We start from the raw sequence: 6,196 nt of genomic DNA on the forward strand, positions 1-6,196 counted from the left end.
AGAGAGCGGGAGAATGAGAGAGAAAAATGGCTGCCCTTATTCATGTAAAACAACAGTCTCAAAGCACTGAATCATTCTCAGCGCTAAAGCACACTGGAGTTGTGCGTACTCTACCAGATTGCGTCTCTATGTAACATCATATGTGAAGGGGTTTAGGGACTATGGAAAACAGCTTGTTTGAAATTCCACCGTCCCCTTCACTCATCATTTGAATTACTGCAACATATGGCATAAAACAGATGTACATTACCACACAAACGTTTACACAGAAACAAAAGTCATAGCAATACAAAATCAGACAGCCAACACTCAAATGCAGGTGCACTAGATCATCCATCCGTCCACTGTCTATAGCACTTATCTTTGAAGGCTCACAGGAAGACTGCCCCCAAACCCTGCTGCCATAGGGCAAGGGCGTGGTACATCCTGGACACGTCACCTGTCTATCACAAGGCCGACACTGAGCAGCAAACAACTTCATGCACTCACATTCACACGCTAAAGGCAATTTAGAGTCTCCAGTCAAACTAGCGTGTGTGTCTCTGGACTGTGGGAGGAAACCAGAGAACCTACACAGGCACGAGAAGAACCTGAGATCTCCACCTCGAAAGGCCCAGAACTAAATCCAAAGACCTTCTTGATGAGAGGTGACAGTGTTAACCAACGCACCACTGTGCCACCCTGCACAAGATCAATAGGAAATCGAAATGTTCAAGGTAATTTAGCTTAAAAAATTCTGAGAAGAAGAAAAGATTAAATCTTCTTGAGTGTTTGTGGTTTGCAATTCAATGAATTAGGAACTGGCAAAGAACAAACCCAGTCCTATATAGGACTGAGGCGTAATGTATAGTGATGAACTTAGTCTACTTGCAGCACAAGAACACACCTCCAAAGTCCAAAGAAGAGATAATGACCGTGAGGACAATCATTGGAGATGGAATTAATGGCATGTTTGGCATGGCACAGTTGACTCTGGATAAACGTCATGATCCACGTGCCAATCCAAAGAAATTGGAGATTAAAATGAACTCAATACCTTGCTTTTGTCAGCCTAGCAGCACCAGTTCAATATTTAATGAATGGACATGTGAGATCCTCTTGCCCAATGGAATGTTCCAGCTCACAGAAAGACTCGGAAAATCGTTTCACAGGAGAAAATGACCCCATTGAACAGCAAACACTTTTGTGAAGCTTGAGTTGATGATACACTAAATCCACAAAAGATTGTTTTTCCAGGCTTACAAAGCAACCACTGTCTATAGGTGTTTTACAAAGAAATCATATTATTGAAGTTACCCAATAAAACTCATTTTAATTACAGTCTTGAAGGCTAATGACCCTTTTGTGTGACTCATGTTGGGTGTGACTACTGTCACACCAGAATGTTTTCCGGAGGTGAATAGCAGCTGTCAGCTCAATATTCGTCACCATTTTGAAGTTAACCCATTTTTCACATGATTGGCTCACACCCAGAAATACGAGCAAATAAATGAGAAAAGACAATTGAATTGCTGCGGTGCTTTGTGTGCTGACCCCCAAAAAAATGTGGCATCAAGCCAAAGTTGAAGCATGACAGGTCAGATTTATCAATCCTGAATCTGCACACGGATCATTAGTCACTTTGAAAGGAGGTAGACACACTGACATGGCTCTCCAAGTCCTGCAGCTCTCACTCCTCATAAGACTAGTTAAACATTTCAACATAAACTTTGAGACTGAAAGAAAAAAAAGGTGTGTTTGTTTTTGTTTGTTTTTTTAAATGTACATTGTGTAGGAATTACTCCAATCTAGCGTTGTGGTTGTATATCACAAGCAACTCAATTGTATTTTTCATGCTGCATTCACGTGAAATTGGGCAGACAGCAGACGGACGACAGCCGCTGCATGTAACAACAAGACAACAACAACAAGCGGTCCGTCAGCACAAGGCAAAACAATACATGTGACAATATGTTGTCATGGCGATGTCATATTGTTTACCTGACCCACGTTTTACCGACTTTCTCTCCACTTCTGTGACTAAAATGACATCTGGTTTGTTACCGACGGCCGTCTGCCTGACAGCAGGTGAATGCAGCATCAGTGTAACGCTCCATTCCTCCTCACTGCGTTACCGCGGTGACTTTTCACAGACGCCACCTCGACCTGAGCCGACAGCTCCGGTGTCTCCGCTGAGTTTCCGTGGTTTCCTACCGTCACGCTGCCACTGAACGTAAAAACATGGCGACACCACATGGCAGCCAGCACCGAGCTTACCCGCTCCATGTAGATATGAATGATATGAACGGCTAATTCAGAGTTTACCGGAACACTTCAGTTTGTTGATGGGAGGGATTACTGATCAATGAAAAACAGACTTTGGAACCAAATAATTGATTTCCGTGAATAGATAACAGGAGAAGTTACACAATGTCCCTTTAAATATGTGCTTTACGTAGTTCCATGAATTGCCATTAATTTTCTCATAGACATTCAATAGCTCCCTGAGGATGAATTTCATGAAGAACAGCCATCCCCCTCCTCCACTTCATATTGCGGTCATAGCAGTTCAGTTGGTGTCCAGCTTCAAGTACCTGGGTCTACACATCACTGACACTCTCACCTGGTCCACCAACACAACCAGCGTGGTGAAGAAGGCCAACCAACGCCTCTATACTTCCTGAGGAAACTCAACGCTGCTGGACTTGGCCCTCCAGCTTTCATCTCTTTTCTCTAGATGTAGGCTGGAGTGTGTTGACCCAGTTCATCACAATGTGGTATGGCAGCTGCTCCACACTGGACAGGAAGGCACTGCAGCAGGTCGTTAACACAGCTGGCAAGATCACAGGAGTAGCTTTACATCCAGCAGTGACACTTAACCGGCCACTGCAGGAGCTGGGCCTCCAGGATTATGAGGGACCTTCACATGGACTGTTTGCCCTTCTAACCTCTGGTAGAAGACTGATCAGCATTAAGGTCACAACCTCTGGGCTGAGGTCCAGCTTCTTTCCTGAGGCTGTCAGACACAAACAGCTTTTAGCTCTTTCGGTTTTTTTTATTTAGATGTCTATTTATTCTATTTTTTCTATTTCTATTTACTGTTTTTCTCCGGGCCTGGAGTTCAAATTTTCGTTCTTTCATGTCTGCATATTGGAATGACAATAGGCTACCGTGAAATCACTGAAATCCTTTCAAAGTTATTAACGTTTCGCAAGTAACACAGAGAGGCTATAAAGGTGGTCTGGTGTGTGGATCAGTTTCCTTGTTTGACATGATGACGTTTATTGTTCCTGAAAAACACTGCGGTTTCATTTACACAGTTGCTAGCAACTACTCTTTTTTAAGAGATATGTAAAAAAGGAAAAACCAGGACTGGAGTATTTCCTCACATATTTTATATCCTAGAATAAAACGTGGAAATATCTTGAGCTTTATTGACCACAGACTTTATTTCAGTCATTTAACCAAAAACCAAGAGATTTTGAGACAAGGGAATTGGAAGTGCTGTGATGTTAACTGATTTCCATACTAAACTAAAGTCCTCATTTTTATACTTTTATTTCATGCATAATCAATAACATAATTTGATATTCCAATTAGCTTAACTCGTCCTCACTCCAGCTTCATGTTGGACTGGGAGACAATGATCTTCTAATCTTATCTAACTCTCGACCAGAGGTCAATAAGCGTATTTCCCAAAATATTAAACTATTTCTTTAAATTAGATTGAACCATTTAAAGACAGTTTCCATGTTGTCTTTGTAAGCCGTGGGAAAACCATAATGTTACAAATCCAATAAAGTATGAAATGGTTTATCTATCAAGTTTGCTCAGTGTTTTTATGTTTACAACAGAGTCATGGCAGCCATCTGCCTGCCTGGGACTGGATGCAGCCTGTCACTGACCTGACAGTGCTGGGAACAGAAGGTTCACTCTTAACACACGAGGAAGTGCAGTGTACCTTAGATAAAATGTTGCCCTTCAACACCCACAAACACACACACACACACACACACACACACACACAAACACACACAAACTACCCATCCTCACCGCACCATCTTGCCTGCTCCCTCTGTGGTTTGTGTATCTCGAAGCTTCTGGCTGGCAGGCCTCAGCAGTATCCATCCTGGGCTCTGTCAGGGTGCACACGGTGTATGTTTCCTGAGCAGCTTGAGCAAATATGGGAAGTGCTGTTGACCTGAAAAGTAACCCATATGTGGCACCCCTGTTGCCCTCTTTTCTCAATCCATCATGCTGTTCAACTGCTACAAATGTGCCATAAAAACACTAACTTATGCTGGCTTTCGCATGTCACTGCAAAAACTCAAAATCTTACCAAGAATATTTGTCTTATTTCTAGTCAAAACACTGTCATTATACGGTACTTACAGTAAAATAAGACTAAAAGCAACTTGTTTTTAGACAGTTTTTTTTTTTTTTTTTTTACTTCTTTCAAGCATATTTTCATTTGAAATAAGTAGAACAATCTGGAGCAAGTTTTTCTTTCTTATTACAAGCACAAAAAACTTGCTTTCACTGGCAAATTTTTCTACTTATTAATTTGTTTGAAACAACAAGTGAAAAGATCTAAAAACAAGTTTTTTTTTAGGTGACAAGTCTCATTTTAAATGAAAAGAGATTAGATTATTTTGACAAGAAATAAGACAAACATTCTTGGAAAGATTTTGAGTTTTTGCAGTGTTAAATATGTTATTTCTGAAATTAACTACCTGCTTTTAAATGCTGTGTGTCCTGAAGTTACACTATGCTGGTTAATGCAGGACACAGTCTGTGACAATGGTAGTATTCAGCTCGGCAAAGTTGTGAAAGGCTAGTGGGTATGGGAACGTGGTCGGTGTACATCAAGATGAGCCTTCTTCTCTAACCGATGACTCGATGTTATCTCTGTCGCATAGAAGTGAAAAAAGACACAGCTGGAGCATCACATGGTGTGACACAAAGCCTCACATGATATGGAGGAAAGACATTGTGATGTGGTCATTCAATTGAGGCCCTGGAGTTATACTATTATGGTTTTTTTTCCTCTAAAAACTTTAACGATTCAGCATCTTCACAGAGGCTGAAGGCAATATTCACAGAAAAGTCACAGAGAAAACAGCCTTTGCACCGAACAGAGGACCAGTCTTTTTACCTTAAACTGTACAGGAGGTATTTCATGTAAAACTGGCAGATTGACCACAAACTGTGTCGGAAGGAGGCTGACATGTTTATCAAATTTATAACCACAGTGAGGAACCGCAGCAGGTTGTGCAACCCCGGCCCCCATATTGACAGAGGACTGTTACACAAAACATGGGGGTTACATGCACATGTTAATTTTTTTTTGTCTGTTAATATTTTCAGATCAGATCAACTGTTTTGGAGCCAGTTATGCTCGTGCATCATTCAGAGGTAACAAGAGAAAAGAGATTTTATTTGGCTCTAAGAGGAGAGGAAACAGATTGGTGTGAATGATGGGATTGTCCTATAAAACTGCTGTAATATGAGGATAGAAGGAGCAACAGACTCTAACTAACTGTACCTTGGGGAATCAGCATCATTATATGTCCCGTCAGGCAATACTGAGGTCAGGATGACAAACAGACTCAATTCACTGACATTAAAATGCTGTTAAAGTGCTACTCTCTTTCTGCCTGGTGGAATGTAAGGTATAGCAAACGATCACTACTCCTGTTTGTTCTGTGCCAGTGTCTGTATGTACTAAAGGTGTGGCTCAGGATCATCAGCTTTCCCGCAACTGATGTCAGGTGTTGTCGCACGGGTTGGTTCCTTTCTAGCAGTTCATCAGGTTTCCAGTGAAGTGAAATCCGCCTTATCGTGATGTTGTCTTGTTCTGAACCGGCTGAGAAGACGTTGGTTGGAGATGATACTGAGCTTGTGAAGATCGCTCTCTGTCGTTCTCTGACATTCAGAGCTGTGCAGGATAGTGGACAGGGCACAGCTCAGGTTGGTGTACGCACATGGGACAAATTACAGGTGAAAATAAGTGACATGCTGCCAGTAGAGCTTCCTCCTCGTCTCTGATCTGTTTCAAAAGATATTTCCTCATTTGGTGTTTTGATGGTGAGAGAGAGTACTGTACACTCCCAGAGTTCAACTGAGTCGAGTCCTGATGACTTTGAAGGCCACATCATATGATTCACATTATTATTATAACCATCAAACCTTCAGTGACTCCTCATGCCCTGTGGAT

This window comes from Trachurus japonicus, chromosome 4 (assembly GCF_045865225.1).
Source record: "Trachurus japonicus isolate A0001 chromosome 4, Traja_1.0".
Taxonomy (NCBI): domain Eukaryota; kingdom Metazoa; phylum Chordata; class Actinopteri; order Carangiformes; family Carangidae; genus Trachurus; species Trachurus japonicus.